Source organism: Cyprinus carpio, unplaced genomic scaffold, assembly GCF_018340385.1.
Source record: "Cyprinus carpio isolate SPL01 unplaced genomic scaffold, ASM1834038v1 S000006753, whole genome shotgun sequence".
Lineage (NCBI taxonomy): Eukaryota > Metazoa > Chordata > Actinopteri > Cypriniformes > Cyprinidae > Cyprinus > Cyprinus carpio.
This window is the reverse complement of record NW_024879352.1, coordinates 737004-752255: the sequence shown is the minus strand read 5'-3', so window position 1 is coordinate 752255 and position 15252 is coordinate 737004. Positions and strand designations below refer to the sequence as shown.

Genomic DNA, 15252 nt, shown 5'->3' with positions numbered 1-15252 from the left:
GTCGGAAGACTGTACAAAACATCTGTATTTAACTCTAGGCAAGTTAGTTTGACAGAATATGAGGGGTTTGAGGGCTTTGTTAACTCTGATCTGAGATCTGAATGGTGTGCTAGCATCAACTTCATACTTCTGCTTTATGTGACTTTACACTTTACGTAATTGATGTGATTTTTGATTTTGATGTTGTGTTTGAATGATGTTCTTGCTTCTGCCATGGAAAAGTTAATTTATTTCAGTAATTCAACTCAAATTGTGCAACTTATTGTATTAAATAAATTCAATGCACACAGACTGAAGTAGTTTCTCCTTGGTTCTTTTAATTGTGATGATTTTGGCTCAAATTGAACAAAAACCCACCAATTCATCTCAACAAATTAGAATACTTCAAAGAATACTAAGACCAATACATTTTTAGTGAATTGTTGGCCTTCTGGAAAGTATGTTCATTTACTGTACATGTACTCAATACTTGGTAGGGGTTCCTTTTGCTTTAATTACTGCCTCAATTCAGCGTGGCATGAAGGTGATCAGTTTGTGGCACTGCTGAGGTGGTATGGAAGCCCAGGTTTCTTTGACAGTGGCCTTCAGCTCATCTGCATTTTTTGGTCTCTTGTTTCTCATTTTCCTCTTCACAGTACCCAATAGATTCTCTGTGGGGTTCAGGTCTGGTGAGCTTGCTGGCCAGTCAAGCACACCAACACCGTGGTCATTTAATCAACTTCTGGTGCTTTTGGGCAGGTGCCAAATCCTGCTGGAAAATGAAATGAGCATCTTCAAAAAGCTGGTCAGCAGAAGGTAGCATGAAATGCTTTAATAATTTCTTGGTAAACGGGTGCAGTGTCTTTGGTTTTCAAAAAACACAATGGACCAACACCAGCAGATGACATTGCACCCCAATCATCACAGACTGTGGAAACTTAACACTGGACTTCAAGCAACTTGGGCTATGAGCTTCCCCACCCTTCCTCCAGACTCTAGGACCCTTGGTTTCCAAATGAAATACAAAACTTGCTCTCATCTAAAAAAGAGGACTTTGGACCACTGGGCAACAGTCCAGTTCTTCTTCTCCTTAGCCCAGGTAAGACGCCTCTGAGGTTGTCTGTGGTTCAGGAGTGGCTTAACCAGAGGAATACGACAACTGCAGCCAAATTCCTTGACACGTCTATGTGTGGTGGCTCTTGATGCCTTGACCCCAGCCTCAGTCCATTCCTTGTGAAGTTCACTCAAATTCTTGAATCGATTTTGCTTGACAATCCTCATAAGGCTGCGGTTCTCTCAGTTGGTTGTTCATTTTTTTCTTTTACTCTTTTTCTTTCCACTCAACTTTCTGTTAACATGCTTGGATACAGCACTCTGTGAACAGCCAGCTTCTTTGGAAATGAATGTTTGTGGCTTACCCTCCTTGTGAAGGGTGTCAGTGATTGTCTTCTGGACAACTGTCAGGTCAGCAGTCTTCCCCATGATGTGTAGTCTAGTGAACCAAACTGAGAGACCCATTTTAAAGGCTCAGGAAACTTTTGCAGGTGTTTTGAGTTGATTAGCTGATTGGTATGTCACCATATTCTAATTTGTTGAGGTGAATTGTGGGGTTTTTGTTAAATGTGAGCCAAAATCATAACAATTAAAAGAACCAAAGACTTAAACTACATCAGTCTGTGTGCGCTGAATTTATTTAATATATGAGTTTCACAATTTGAGTTGAATTACTGAAATGAACTTTTCAACAACATTGTAATTTATTGAGATGCACCTGTATATGACTGAACTTATTTCTTGAGTGTACATAATTTTTAACATTGTCAAGTGAATATTTAAAATGTGCAACAAACCACAAAAAGTACACTGTAAGCTCATTGTGGTTTTGGGACGAATTTGAACTCACTTGGACTGGGCAAGTACTCCAATGACCTCAGCGTAGAGGTCAGCGATGATGTGCACATTACCAGTGTTGGGGCCTGAGTACCTGTCAAACACACCATGACAATCCGTAAGACAAGCCATTCTACACAGAATCAAGAAAATATTGGTTTGTAGTCCATTTATTACAAAATTACATTTCAGCTGTTAAGTATGGGGTCAGTAACATTTTTATTTTTTAAAGAAATTAATACTTTATTCAGCAAGAATGCATAAAATCGATCAACAGTGACATTAAAAACAATTACAATGTTACAAAATATTCCTATTTCAAATAAATTCTGTTCCATTGGACCTTGTAGTCATTAAAAAAATTCTGAAAAAAAATGTAACCTAGTTTCCACAAAATGGTATTTTGATGATAATTATAAATGTTTCTTGATTAACAAATCATCTTATTAGAGCGATTTCTGAAGGATCATGTGACACTGAAGACTGGAGTAATTGCAGCTGAAAATTCAGCTTTATGAACACAGGAATACATTATATTTCAAAATATTAGAACAGAAAACAGCTATTTCAAATTGTAATAATATTTCAAAATAGTTTTACTGTATTTTTTAATTAAATAAATGCAGCCTTGGTGACCTACCCCAAACTTTTGAACAACAGTGTATATACATAGAAAATGGTGTAATGCACATGATGCAATTTAATTCTAAGTAGTTTCAGAAATCACACACTTGTGTGTCTGACATTAGGTTTGCATTTGTCCAGGGTACGTCTGTAGAATTTGCATAGAAAAGAATGTGTTTGCGTATGCATACTCACACCCCTCTTTGTGTTTAAAGTGCTTGAATGCCAGGTTAAGGACTTCTTGTACCAAGGCGTCTGGCACAGGATGAACGGGGGATCTACAGAAACCATTTCATCAACATCAACTCTGATGTAAGGGTCACTGTTTTACTTCAGGATCCTTGATATACTGTTAGCAAGTCTATGCATGTTAATGCCACACAACACACCTAACTCTGACTTCAGAGGGACACCACACCTAAGCAATGACCACAAAACCTCACCTGTTTCAAAACTTCCACTGAAACTAAACAAAAAATGAAGTCTATGGCTAAGTCCCTTCGCTCCAGTAGGTAGTCTTTATCCCGATGCTGTTCATCTCTAAAGAAAGAGATCAAAAGTACAGGATTCACAAGTTAGTATAAAAGCACATTTTATTAACTCCAGATAAAACGTCACAAGACAGAGGCACAGCATATGCATCTGCTGAATCTCTTGCTAAAGAAAAGATAAAGAGCAACATATGATGATGTGTATTTGCATGTCTGCCCACCCTTTGGACTTGGTGCTGGAGCGAGGTCTGTACTCGTACGACTCGTCTTCTGTCCCGCTCTGTCTTCTGTACCAGTCAAACAACGTCCGCAACAGCGAAGGCAAACAGTGTTCTGCTATGGAGCTCATAGAGCTTATTAACTGTAAACACACACACAAACACAATAATACAGCTCAGTGACACACTCTTCATGTGGGTTAAACACAATGTGAAATCAAATATTTACTAAATATTAATAAATTAATTGATCTATTAAAGGAATAAAATGCATGTTTTTGATCTTATAATGAATGAATCATCCATGCATGTTACTTTTTTTATCTTGTCATATTTAATTGAAATGTTATTTAGATCTGAATCTGTTTCAACTCAGATTACATGGAACGATAATAAATAATAAATAAATAAACTGAAATAATAAATACTACATGGCGATGGGGTTGTTGTGCATGATTCATGTTATTTCAAGAAGAAAAAAAACCTTTCATTAAAATGTACAAACTTTCTCCACCTCTGTAATATTGGCTATTTGTAGCACAGCCTCTAATTCTGAAAGTCATTTTGTTTTGTCTGTAAACCCTAATGAGTTAAAAACCACTGTCAAGTTAATTGAAGAGAAATAACTAAACAGAGAACAATACACAAATGCATGAAAATAGAGAGACAACGGAAGGGAAGCAAGAAAGATGGCAGCAATTTTTGAGTGCAGTCAGGTATTGATCTGTCCTATAGTGAGGGCAGGATGGGTGTAGGATGATACTTCCAGTGGTTACTCAACCTTTTACTGCAGTAACCCAGCACCAAGCATTTCTCCCTCTCTCTCTCTCACACACACACACACACACACACACACACACACACACACACACACACACAGTTATGGCAGCAGAGTAGATGTGTGAGGGATAGTATAGTTCACTGTGGTGCAATTCAGCAGAGCTGATCTCTTTGCAGTCACAACACATCACTGACTGAACATGCATTTTTGAGACTCGGCACAGGCAAATCCAACAGCCAAATCAGTGTGTGCGTGCTAGCGTTCAAAAAAAAAAAAAAAAGGACTAACGCACAGAGTGATTTTGTGCTTGTTATAAAGTGAGATGTTCAGAAGTACACTGGGATCCAAAAGTCTTGAAACCATTCATGCAAATTCTTCTATTTTACATTTTCTAATTTAATACATTTTTCATTCCATCTTATATCATAACAATTTGAGTGAAACGGTTGAATGAAAAAAAATAATGATGAATTTCATAATGTTGTTATATTTGGATTGCTTTTTTTTTTTTTGCACACAAGCTGCATAAATTCCTCACATTTGTGACAAACATTTACATTTATTCATTTAGCAGCAGTGTTGTTATCACTAACTAAAACAATTAAAAATGGGTTTCCAATAACTGCAATAAAGCTAAATAAACTATTGACATTACATGAAAACAACTTAATCTAAATGTTGTCTTGGCAATTAACTGAAAATAAGTTGGACTATTATTAAAACTAAAACTAAAATAAAATAAAGCTAAATAGAAATAAAAAACTAATAATAAAAATGACTAAGCTTAAATAAAATTACTAAAATTTAAAAAGGAAAACTGAATACTATAATAGTATATAAATACTAAAACAACACTGTTTAACAGATGTGAAAGAACTTGCTAACAAGGAACATCACAGGCAAATCATCAAACCTGATCATCATGTTCTCCAACACATGATCAGCACAGATCTTGAGCTTCAATGGAAGAAAGAACATCTGACCCTCTGTACAAAGAGTCACAAGCTCACAAATTCACTCATTTCATTAGTGATTTCAAATCTGGAATACATTATTCAATTTAAGTCAGGATGTTTCTTTGTTTAAAAAAAGCTTCAAAGTCCCAGAACTTTGACAAAAAAAAAAAGAAGTTTAGTTTATTTCAAAACTGCTTATAACCATGTTTAAATTTGATTTTGATTCCCAGACTTTTAGACCTCACTGTATACGAGGCCTGAATCAGGTAAGTGTGTTTGGGACAGGATGATGTATGTGGTTAAGGAGAGTTATGTAACTGCTCTCCCGGCATTCATGGCACTTGGCAGACACACTCCAACACCCTGAACTGATATATTTACACACACACACACACACACACACACACACACACAAATATACACCAAAACTCTGTTCAGTCTAAAGTGTAGAGACACACAGACACAAATTGCAGTGATTTTCTGCATACAGAGCACATTCTCACTGTCTGTTCCTCCTTTCTCTCACACACAAGCCTGATGGCACTGACTGGATCCATTGCAGGATGAGGTCTCATTTGCTTTGCGTTTTGCTAAACAAAGCATTTTGCTGCAGCTCTGCTGTTAAAGGATCTGCGCTAATCAGAAATGAGTGATGTAGAGTGAGAGAAAGAGAGAAGAGGACCGAAAAGTAGGATGGGAAAGAGATATACTACACGTATTTCTAATTATTAAATTATGAAATAAGACATATATATACTAACCTGATCAAATTGTGCATCTTCTCCTCTTTGCAGTGAGCGGGAAAGGGGCTTCTCCTGAAAGAACAAAGATACATACAGTGTAAATTAATAAATGATATATGGATCATCAAAAACTGTTTAACAGGAAAAAGTATGGATGTACTCATATTGAAATGAAGATACTTATTTTCATATTTTATTTAAATAGTACATATTTAAGGATGAACTTAAAGCAAACAGTTTTGTGGAAACGTACTTTTTTCAGTATTCTTTGATGCATAGTGAGTTCAAAGGAACAGCATTTATTTAAAAATGGAAATCTTCTGTAACATCATAAATGCTTCTACTATATGCATTCATAAAATATTTCAATATATATCATATAAGTTTGACAGTTTCTTTGCGTTCTTTCATTTATAAATATATATCATAAATGTAAACGTATCCAGTACATTTATACACCAGTGAAAACTATTCAATATATATTCAGTTATAAATTAATTTTAATCCAAATAAAATGAATCTGAATAAAAAGCAGATCAGCATAACTGTAAAGTGAAACTGGTTATACACACCGTGAATGACTTTGGATTAATAATGTGAATTAATAACCCAATGCGAGTCATTTAAGTGAAGAATTACCCCAGATTTCAGAATCATGAAATTCGGGCCCTGAAGAACTGAATCTCTTCAGTCCATTTTTACAGTAAGTTTGTGGTTAACACAGACTGTAAAATGACTTAAGGACTCCTGGTTAATGGCATGAAGACACTTTAAATGCTCTAATATCTGGTTTACATTTGAAACAAACACTTTTACTATGAGGGAAAAATTTAAAATCAGAAAGCTGAAGATCAGTGTTTTTATAAAGCAGCTCCTATCTGCAGCCTCTTAATACAGTCATTACAGTTTAAAATCTTGCTTGAGTAAACTGAGAGAGAGCTCAATCTACCACTGAGTAAACACACAAGGAGACAGAGAAGGGAACACAGAGAGGAAGTGTCTAAGGAACAAGTCTGGAGAGAGAGAGTGTGTGTATTTCAGCACGAGGGGCTCGGAGAAGAATCCAACAGAACACCATTCCAAGAATCCGAACCTCTGCTTCTGTTTCTGGGAATACACGGGGAAGTGTGTGTGTGTGTGTGTGTTCTGTTCAGCCACAAACTTTGAAAACACACACAACAGCCTCTCTTTTTCTCGAAATAAATCAACACACGGTTCGGTCTCAAAGCACAACTGACCTTACAACTCAATCCCTGAGGTAACAGGTAACACAAAACCAATCTTCATCTTTTATTTGATATAGAAATCTTTTTACATTTGAAATGTCTTTATTGTCAATTTTAATCAATCTAATGCATCCTTCTTGAATGAAATCATTTTTTTTAAATATAATACAATCCAGGGTTTTTCCTGGCTCAAAATGAGACGGAGGTGGTACCATCCTGATCATGTGCACACAATGTACCCACCCTTTAACTGGCTGAAACAAACACTTTTTACACACAACGTATTTTAGGTGCTATAATAATTATATGATTGATGAAAATGACAATTATAAAGTTACATTTTACAAAAAGAAACCTGTTTAACATGAAATTAAATAAAACATACCAGCTAAAAGGGGCCCTTTTGTAGTATAGGTGAACATATAACATTAGGTTGTTAAACATTTCTTGAAACTGAAAATCTTTATCCACTCCTTATAGTCTCCTGGTCCACATTTCATTTATCCAATATACATTTATCCATTTAAATTGTCTTTCTAGAAGCATTGATCCAATATACATTTATCCAGTGAATTCTTCTGATACATCATGAAATGCAATCGCAGCAGGGTAAACAGGTGCATTAGAGCTAACATTAGCACCAAGCTAAGACTTTTTATAAAATGAATAGTAAGCTTTTATTCAAATCTCACTTCAAACCAGTATCGAGTGTTTGTAATAACTTATTTATAGTTTTTATACTAAGCTACCAGCTTGGCATTTCTCATGTTTACATTCTTTATTGTTAAGAAAACACCCCAAATCTCATTAAAATAACATACAAACCTATACTATTGTAATCATTTGTTAAATATAGGGCCTAGGTCGACCGGGGGGGGGGTTAAGTTATGAAATTTTTTGTTAATTTTTTTTTCCCAAATTCAGTTCTAATTTTTCTAGAATCCTTTTTAATGGTTCAATTACATTTTATTAATCAAAAAGCATGTCTGATTAATTAAAATTATAGAAACATATTAGCGGGTGGAACTGTTCAACTTACGGTTCGGTTTGTATCACGGTATATGCTATGTGCAGGCAAAAACTATATTGTCAAATAAAAATAAAGAAAATAAGAATGATATAACTACAAGCAACAGCACAAATAAATACAACAGAGTAAAGATACAAATAAAATAAACAGTGATTTTCATTTGTGTGAATTTGTCCATTTAAACACGATACTTCAAAGGGAGCTTAATATTTGCGCGCGCTCTCTAAGGCGCGGGTTCACACGCTTCGAATGAGCGCACGCACAGATCTTCTTACTGCGCGCGCAAGCTCGTGTCTTTTGGCTCTTAAATGTTTAAACCTGCCAAAGCGTAAACAAGTTTAGTTTGTAAACACAGATATCAATGTGTGCTGCAGGTCTCACTTGTGCACGCGCGCTTTAAACACGATGACGGAATAAATGACTGGTGAATGGTTTGTGTTTTTTTTCCATTGCTGTTTGTTGTAAATGTATGGGGAAGCCAGAATGCGCATCCATCAACAGAAACATACAGTATATTAGCCGAACACTGTTTATTTTACTAGTTATTTATAGCAAACCATATTACAGATACGTTAAGTTAATCTGCATTCCCAGCGTGTGCCGAACCATGTGTGGAGTACCGTATGGTTCTATTTATTTCCATGAACCGTTCCATCCCTAGAATTTATACAATGTCACATCAGTTTATTGATTTGTTTGTTTGACAAAAATTACGTGTTTAGGGCCCTATGAAATCTTTTATTTTCTTTCAACATATGTTTTATTGTTGTCAAATTCTGTGTTGTAGCATGTCTAATTATTTGAATGCATAAAAACAACTTCATTTATTCTTAAAATAGCCTTATGAAATGTTTTCTTTTTCCTCAGAAATTATGTGTTGTGTATCTGGTTACCAAATGAAGGTATAAAACATTAATTAATTTATCTTTATTTTATTTGAAATTTTTTTTTTTTTTGCAAAGGGGATTTGATATTAAAATTAAAACATGAAAGAAATGTTGTGTGTTCATTCCTTAAAAAATTAAGTTTTAATAATTTCAGTAGTAGTACAATGTACATTCTGCTGAACAAAAGTAATATATTTCTGCTGCAATGTATTCAAGTTAAAACAGATTTTTATTTTGACGGGTTGCCGTGAATACCTTTGTACTTGAAAGTGAAAGTTTCTGTGTGTTTATCTTATGACGCTAGTTTTACTCAAATGAAATGGTAAAATGCTCATGAAGTGACTCTCAGAGCAGTTCTGGAGATGTTATTTGTGTATTTATGTCCTCATTTCGTGAGAAGACAGATGCTGAATTTCTGCTCGAATGTATTTTAACCTACCTGCTAATATTTCACTGGACCCAACACAAAAAATTTTATTACTGTATTTTTATATTTGCTAGAAAAAAAATATTTAACATTAAATGCTCTGTTTTCTTTTATTAATTTCTGGGCAATACTCACCAGTGGTTCAGCCATGACCACCTCAATCTTCTTCTCGGCGAGCACAGCGAACTCTGCGAAGAGGCTCTTGATGACAAACTCCGGCTTGAGCTCGGGGTCGATGGTGATACTGGACATGGTGGCGGGGGTGGATGCTACGCTTCTCCCAGCTGCCCGGGGCTGAGGGGGTGTTCCTCGCCTACTCACACTGCTGTTGCTGACAGGGACAGAGGCTGTCAAGAAAAAAAGAAAGTTTATGTAGCTTTACAAAGCATTTTGAATGCACAATGAAAGGTTATAAACTTTAGTAAGTGCTCAAGCTGACATTTGCTCTGAAAAGTCTGAAGAAAAAAATGTAAATCTATTGGCATTAAAACACCAAAGAGTTATTCATTAAAGGGTTAAAAGTCATGGTTTACCAAATTCGAGGCTAATATATGTATTAACAGAGTGCTCAGACAATATTGATCCAGTTGCTGATAATTACTTTTTTCAAGAGCTTTCTCAAAAGAAAAAGCGTACAAACTTCCTCATAGAAATTAATAGCAACTCAGAACTGACTTTCCCCACTAAACCACATCCCTGGTATAATATATGCAGCCTCACTTCCTGTCTGCCATTATTTGGGACAAACTTGTCAGCGTCCAGCTAAACATCTTATTACAATTACCGTTGGACATTGCTATGTTGGACCACTCAGAGAAATTAAACTCTTTTGATAGTGCCGCAGAGCCACGGCTTTAGACTTTGGACTCATCTATGAATGGGGTGCTTATAGTTGTCTCAGCACATTTGAAAGTCAACATGCAATCAAAATGGACTATTTATTTTGTGAACACATTTCCTTAATTTGACTGATGGCTTCAGTAAGGCCAAAAAACAACACACAAACACTCATGTTGTTTTTTTTTTTTTGCATTTTATGAGGACCGTCCATAGACAATGATGTTTTTCTGGAAAACCTAACCCGTACAGAAACATCAAAAATCATCATCACTATTATATCATAATAGTGACATTCTAAAGCATTCAGATGCACTGATAGGTGCACTGACACACTGTTTTTCTTGAGCACAGATAGAGATTGCATTGATTAATGTACAAAACAGATTTTTCAATCTAGCCATCAATGCAGAAAGACTGGAAAAACTGTGTGTGTGTGTGTGTGTGTGTGTGTGTGTGTGTGTGTGTGTGTGTGTGTGTGTGTGTGTGTGTTTGTCACATGTCAACTCCACTCAGGAAATCCCTGCCCTCATCCCCACAGGTTGCTGGAGAAACCACGATGAGGCGAGAGAAGTTCAAACAATAATAGGAGGATGAATAAAAAATTCCCTGTGAAATGTTTTCAGAGGAGAAAGGAGGGTCACACCTAGCAACTCCCACATCTCAATAATAAAACAAAACATTCACACACTCAGAGGATGAGCGAGAAGGACACACGCGAGACTCTGTCCCCAGAGCTGTTTGTGTGTTTGTTTGTCTATGTACAAACACTCACTCTTTGTTTCTTGTTTAGCAACACCTCCCCATCCCTATGACGTCACACTGCCAGCTTTCATTGGCCGGTAACGTAACAGGGTTCCCAGGCCCACATGTGATTGGCTGGCGGGCCTGCTGACGGGCATTCTAACATTGTTTGTACTTTTCCACTCAGTGATGCAGAAAGGATGAGCAAAAGAAGTTCATCTTTCTCTTCATTCCTCTGGTGGATGTGTTGGATCATTTTTGACACACTGGGCTGCATTACTGACAGCACAGCACACATTTGTGCATGGAATGGAGTCACACACAGGGCCAATAATGCAGAGACTGTTTGTTGTTCACTAGGACATTCTGATACTCTGAGCTATACAAGACATGATTTCTTGAAATGCATGTGAACTCACACAGCTGAGCACTGTGTGCTTTAGCACTCCCACTTCCTGCAAAAAATGTCAGAAATGCCATTTGGACAACATTAGTGTCTAAAGAACTTTCGAGTCATGCTTTATGACATATCTAGTCTTTTTTTATCAAAACTCTTTTTAGCATTTCAAATCAATTCAATCATAAATAATTAGGATGCAAATGTGAATCAGTTCAATCGATTGATTCAATTGATTCAATCTTTCATCAATTTATTTATTACATGCCTTTTAGAGTCATTTGTGATTACTAGATTAGGATTTATTATTTCAGACCAATTTTATTAATGAATCATTATGATAGATTTTGGGTTAAACATTCTTCCAAAAAAAAAAAAAAAAAAGTCTCCTAAGTAATTTCAGATCAATGAATAAACATTTTTTTTAGGATTTTTTTTAAAACAATTTATTATTTCTGACCAAATGTATTATTATTTTTCAGATTGTTGGTTCAACTGATTCTTTGCCAAAATAAATGGACTCATAAGAGCAGTTCGCTCAAGATCAATATGTAGCCAACTAAACATTTTTGATCAAAGCAAAACTTGAAAATGTCCATTTACATTACTCAATATTGTTTTTTTTTGTTTGTTTTCAAAATTCAAATAATTTCACAAATAATTTTAAGATGTGGTGATTTCATTAACCATAAATAGTAGGTAGCTTACTCCAAATAATTACAAAAGAAAAACAGACAGTTCAAAACTAATTTAGTATGTCTCTGGGAGTCGAATGTCTGCAGAACTCAAATTTTCCTTAAACTCCTCAGGGGAAACTAGTCCCATCCAAATAGGGCTTTTTGATTAGGTAAGTGAGATGCAAGCAGAGTCAACACACACAAATGCTATGGTTTCCAGGACAGAGTCATGTGGAAGCGGTCTATCCAACCAAGAGCGCCGATCACACACGGAGATCAAATAACCTCAATGACATCTTCATCTCCATTATACTCAGAAAGTTTAAGCCTAACACAAACGGAGGTGATCACTGCTCTAAATCACAGCAAAGTCTGTCTACACCATAGACTGGTCTACACTGGACGCGACAAAGCGAACATTGAAAATCATTTGAAATTTGTGTCAGTATGTCATAAATAGAACACAGCAGCAGTTTACTGTTGGGAATTTATCCCACAATGCCACGCCGGATCCAGTGTAGACAGCATAATAGGTTCTATTGCATTTTGTCACGGCGCGCCGTCCGGTGTAGACACGGTGTTGTTGAGAAGAAAGAATATGTTTCAGCCCCCCTCCCCCTGAATATTCGGTGTTGATTACTACCGAAGCTTGAAGCTCAAAAAATGGTATCCGGACCAGCCCTAAATGCAATAATGTGACCAGCTGGATATATACTAAAGCAAATAGTTTGGTAACAATCGTGAAATTTAAGCATTTGCGTCAGACTTGTGTGTGTTTTTTGGTCACATTGTTTTAAACATTTGAGGTGCTGCTAATGTTCGCGTCCTCTCAGCATTGATAGCAAACATACTGCTGTCCTTTCTCCACTGATGCAGCATCTAATCAACAAAATCAATCACTTAGTAATGATATGAAAACATGGTCTATAATGTACTGTATACACATTGTTTAGTTTGTTTGTTTTAAATGTGCATCTTAAGTATCCAGTCTGGTTCAGCGCGTAGTGTCGTGTCACAACAAACAGCACGTGTTGATCAGTGATTCGCCTTTAGAGGCCGCTCTTGCTCTCGTACTGTATAATGACAGCGGAGCTTCAGCCGCTCCAGCAAACAGACGCAACCCAGAAAAAAACTATCTGCGTGGATTTTTGCTGATAGCCAATAGTTCCAGCAATCAACTATCGATGCGATTAATCTGCAAAACCGATATATCGGTCAACCTCTACTTATTAACCATAGTAAAATTAATAAATAATGAATTCACTAATATATTCCACACAATACAAATGACCTTCAAAATATCTGAAAGAACAACATAGTATGTTTTCTAGGATTAATCACCCTAAACATAATGTAATAATTACACAATAATTATTATTACTACTCTACATGGAAATTAATGACTTCCAGTACGGTATTGGAGCTACAGTAGCACTCCTTGTGGAACTGCTGAAAATGCACCATAAGAATTTGTTCATACACATTCATTTTGCAAAAAAATGCAGCAGTTTCAACCAAACTTTCTCAGAATTCTCTGTGGTGGGCTTGCACCTGCTTCATGCATGATGGAGTGTAAAAGGACTGTGTTTTGTGTGTTTGAAAAAGGGAGAGATTAATCTGCTATGGTTCTAATAAAGTGTCAACATTATTTCTGCAGTGTCTCTCACATGCCCAGATTCCAACGATCTCTCTGATCAAGTCTCTCTGCAGAACCTACAGACACCACACTTTCAACAGAAATTTACCTGCAGTTTTCTCGGTTATGTAGCTCTTATTTGGAGACATAAAGTTATGTCTTTGGCCTGACTTCTAACCAGAGATGAGCAATGGGAATAGTGGTAAGAGTCCACTGGTTCAGTTGGATGTCACCAGCTCTTGAAACTAGACCTCGCACCTCATTGTTTGGACAGAGAGGCCCAATGCACGGGAACTGGCACCAACACACAAGACTGGAGGGAGCGAAAGCAAAAGAGATTACTGTTGCATGCCAACTCCAAGTGACATTTCTCCAACGGTGCTGGACGTCACTAGCTGTTGATGCACTTAACCCAAGTCAACGGTGACTATGAGCTACTACAATCAAGTGAAATCATCTCTCCGAACATGATAAATTCCCCAAAAAACAATGGATGTTAAAGCTAATGGAAAGCACAACCATAGCAGTGAGTTTCGAAAGTGCTAAAATGTTGGCATTTTTTTGGCTATGAAATGCAGAATTGGTCTTTGACTGCAGCTGAACCTTCAGCACATGACACCTGCTCACTGACACAGCAAAATAATCCACAAAAACTCCTTCTACATCCAGAAATGAATCAGCTGCATTTTAAAAAGCACAAGCTCACTAAGAGGATGGATTGCTCAAGCATCTGTGTGAGATGCTAAATGAAAAACTGTCTTTAAGGATTAAATAAAATAATCACACAACACTGAGAACTGCATTTCCATAACAGATAAGTGGAAAAATTGTCTAATTTCTGATAAAAATAAATAAAACGAAAATGACTGTAATACATTCAAAGTGAAAAAAATTAAGTCTAACCTTAAAAATAAAGTCAAATAAAATAATTCAAATAGGCTAGTCTATAACTAATGTGTAAAAATAATCTCAAATACACATATTCACAGACTCACAATCTCAAATCAAAACTCAAAAAGTCCATAAATCTGCAGCCAATCCTTAAAAAAAAAATAAAAGAATAAAACAAACAGGTACAAAAACAAAGTATTTTCCTAAGAAATACATTACACGCCTGTGTGTGCATCTATATCACTATGTATGCGTGTATGATTACGATCCTATTGCTCTTTTTTCTCCACTGGGATTTCTAATGTTTCCTTTCATTGATCGGAATCTTCACTGGCTCTATACCACCATTATCCTACACACCACTTCCTTTGCCGTCACACCATCATCACGTGAAACCCTAGACCTTCAAAAAAGGGACATCAGATGAAGAGAGGACAGAGAACAAGGTGGAGAAACCTGGCGAGGAGCAGGAGACGATGACCGAGCCACACTGCAGAACACAGAGTCAGCAGTCGTACACACACCTGTACTTGCTGAGAAGTGCCCTTTAGACCAGAGAGAGAGACTGTGAATGGTGTCTTGAGCATATCAAGTGGTACTCTGCGCAAGTTATGAGTTGAAAAGGGTCAAAACTTGTCACTGACACTGTGAAATGTTTGTTGACCCGTCCTTTAGGTCAAGTGTTGTGCTCTGCTCACACAACGCAACTCATAACCAAAGCTAATTCCATCAACATTCACCAACATCGTGTCGCACTAATCTGCATCTATGCAGAGGAGAGGGTGTATGCATGGGCCTATTGCAGCCAACACTTTTTA

At 36.5% G+C, this 15252-nt stretch overlaps 1 pseudogene; it reads right to left on the bottom strand.

The window, feature by feature from the left end:
• LOC109083026 overlaps nucleotides 1–15252 on the bottom strand; it is a 73724-nt pseudogene that overhangs the window by 43803 nt on the left and 14669 nt on the right.